Genomic DNA, 3738 nt, shown 5'->3' with positions numbered 1-3738 from the left:
AGAGAGAGAGAGAGAGAGAGAGAGAGAGAGAGAGAGAGAAGGAAGCAATCCAAAAAGAAAATAGGCTGGGAGTTGCTTGTACACCAGGGATGGAAAAAACAGGCCTGAGCATGCACTAGAAGATGCCTGGATGGCTTTATTAGTGAGTACTGGTGAGGGGACAGGAGGGGGGAAGAGAGAATCAAACAGGAATAGGAAGTTGAGCTGAAAAGTGCCTTTGAGAAAAAAGATGTTATGAATCCTCCTGCCATGAAACATGTGTATATCTGCAGGGGTTCTTTCCTCCGCATCTGCTACAACTTAACATGATCTGTGCTCCTGGAGTCTCACAAGGAGATGCAGAGGGGAGAGAACCTGCTTCAAAGGAAAAAGAGGCACATAAGCAATGAATGAAAATGAATGCATCCCACTGAGCTTTGAGGATCTCGTTATTGGAGGCGGTTGGGTAGCTGAGGCTCCAGGGATTTCCACAGAGCATTTCCTGCTCTGCTGCGTAAGTCACCTCTGCTACGGGAATGATGACAGTCCAGCTTCATGCGGAGATCGATACTTTTGTAGCATCTGGGGGCAGGTTTGGGGAGAAAGACGGTATTACGAAAGGATTTTCCAGTATGGAGTTAATTAATGACAAATTTGCTTTGATTATAATGGATCATTTGGTGGATTCTAAGAAAGGGATGCTGCCATAGAGTATTCTGAAGCTCAGCTTGCCAGGAAAAGCTATTTCCCTAATTGAGAAATCTCATTTGAAAAGGAGCTTCACGCCAGGTCAGTGATGCATACTGTACCCAGAGCACATAGAGGAGAGATTATGCTTTCATCTTTGGCTTTGGAAGAGACTTAGCCTCCCACAGAATTTCAGTCTAAATCCTAGTTAGGAAAGCACACAGGGATCCCTATTCATGTTCCGGCCTAACTTTGTCCTTGAGCCTGAGGCATCTTTGTTTCTTGAAACTGAGCCTTCCAACATCTGGCACAGAGGCACTCTCTGAGCTCTCTCTCCAGTCCTAAGTCGTCAAGATGGCTGGTGCAACTTAACAGCTGAGGGCTGCCAGGGCTTCACAGGCAAATACAGCCTCAGTCAGGGGTGGCTATGAGTGTGTGATGTGGCAAGATAAAAGGAATAAAAATCTACCAAATAGAGGCTCTTTCAGAAGACTGTGGCCACACAACCTGGTTGAAGGAATGGGGGCCACTACATATCACACCATCCTGAGGTCCCAAATCCCCATTTTCTGGAATTAAAAGGCTTCACCTCTCCACTACATGCACAAATGATGAGGTAGGCCCATATGGTGGGGAGAAATGGTTCTTAAAGGACATCGAATCCAGACCTTCTCATGAAGACTCTGTGCACCTGAATGCCAGCATTACACATCAGTGAAATGAGAGCTTCAATACCAGGAATGTTTCTCTCAACAGACCTGTGAAAGCCACAACTTCTGTGTATCCAATGAGCCATGTATTGTCATCTGTACAGGATTTTTTGTGTTGTTGTTTTGAGGTCCACTTGGAGAAACAGTGCTGGTGCTAGGAGGCCCCAGGACCTGGTTGGCCTGCTGTGCACAGCTCCGCAAGTTGAGCCTGTGGCATCACACTGAGGATTCACAGCCTCCTTTCTGATGAGGCAAAGGAAAAATTAGGTGAGAAGAGTGGATGTCTCCACTTTGAATATTACCTATCTCTGGAGAAAGATTACCATTCGAGCATCTAATCAAAGTCCACAGATCAACCCACAAAACACAGCTTTTTGAATGCTGATAATATTATTTTCTGATATTAGCAACTTCTGGTAGAAAAGTGCACTGAGTGAGCAAGTCCTTAAAGCACAGATAGCACTGTCATATTTAGATTTATCTCCTATAAGCAGCACCTGAAGGCAAGATCAATGAACAGAATCGCAGAATGCAGTCCTAGACCACAGGGGGTCCCGGGACTCACACAGCAAGGCCAAAATGTGTAGCAAGTTGTTATTGTATCAGCTGATGTTGTTATTGCATCAGCATCTCTCCTACCACTTGTCTTAAGTAGATGATTCATCACAGAGCACAACACACAGAATCTCTGTTATTGCCACTCCGCTGTCTCCATCTCCACCCCTCTACACTCACCTGCCTCAGATTTCTTTCTCCCTCTTTCAGACAGCCTTGAGCCAACCCTCCTTAGAAAATTCTGCCTGGAATTCGCTCCCTCTCTTTAAAGGGTTTTGTTGGTTTTTTAAGTAATTCAAAGCTCCTTCCCAAAAGCCAAAACAACCTTCCTCAGGAGTAAGCACTATTGAAGGTGTTGCACTTTACTTCTGAGTAAACATATGGGGAATTTTCAGCTACTTGTTCATTGCAGCCATTGAAGCCACTCCTTCCCCCAAACAGTACCACAATTGTAGCACACACTGGAATATGGGGGAAAGCATGACACTTAAAAAGTCTGACAAAATCTGCAATATAATGGCAGAAACACTGTGAAGAGGGCAGTCTGGGACAGGTACCATGGGATACACTAGTGAGTCTCACATTGCATGCTGGTAAAAATGTATAGCTCATTCCCTAATACAAGTGACTATGATTATGAACATAGAAACACAGGGAGTCAAAGGGGGTCTTCCGGGCCATCTAGTGTGACCCCAGGCTCTAGTTGGCTGTGCTTATGTAAACCCCAACATGTGGTTGTCCCATCTTTCATTGGACACCCTCACTGATGGGGCCTCAAGCACCTCCCTTGAAACTCATTCCATACCCTTGGGGTCCTGACCATCAGGAAGTACTTCCTGACATCCAACCTGAAGCCTGGTTCCTTGAGTTTTGCCCCACTGGAATGCTTCCTACCCTCCACTGCAGGGAAGAACAGGTCATGGCCCTCCTCCACATGACAACCCCTTCCATACATATAGGTTGCTAAAAGATTCCCATGGAGTCTCCTCTTCTCTAGGTTGAAAAGACCCAGTTCACTCTCTCCTCATATGTCATCCCTCCCAACCTAGCTACCATTCTTGTGACCCTGCACTGAACTGATTCTAACCTAGCTATGTCTCTCCTATAAAATGGAGCCCAGAACTGGATGCAGTACTCCAGCGGAGGGTGCACCAGAGTCATGTAGAGCAGTATCAATACCTCCCTAGATCCGGAAGCCACTCTTATGGTTATACATCCAAGGGTGGCATTTGCCTTTTTAACTGCTGCATCACACTGCCTGCTCAGGTTCAGCCTGCTGTCAAAAGTACCCCGAGATCCCTTTCACAAGTGCTGCTCTCCATCCACTTGTCCCCCATCCTGCACCTGTGACACCCATTAAGACCTTGCACTTATGCACATTGAATGCTGTCCTGTTGCCCTCTGCCCACTTCCACAGCCTGTCCAGATCCTTCTGGATCTGGATGACCTGCTCCTCAGTTGTGGCCACTGCCCCCACTTTGGCATCACCTGCAAATTTATTCAACAGACTGGTTATCCCCTCCTCATGACATTGATAAAAAGGTTGAACTGAATTGGTCCCAAAATTGAGCCCTGAGGAACTCCACTTGTCACCAGCCGTCATCCTGATAATTCCCCACTGATAGTCACCCTCTGCTTGCGGTCCATTAGCCATGCCCTAATCCATCCACAGTTCTTCAGTCTATCCCAGAGCTCAACAATTTCTTGACTAGGATATCATGCAACACTTTGTCAAAGGTCTTGCTGACATCCAGGTAAACATTGTATGTGTGGCTGTGGGTGGGTGTATCATTGTAAGTTGCAAGGG

This window comes from Varanus komodoensis, unplaced genomic scaffold, assembly GCF_004798865.1.
Source record: "Varanus komodoensis strain SLA01 unplaced genomic scaffold, ASM479886v1 scaffold1, whole genome shotgun sequence".
In the NCBI taxonomy this organism is placed as follows: domain Eukaryota; kingdom Metazoa; phylum Chordata; class Lepidosauria; order Squamata; family Varanidae; genus Varanus; species Varanus komodoensis.
Note: the sequence above shows the minus strand (reverse complement) of the source record.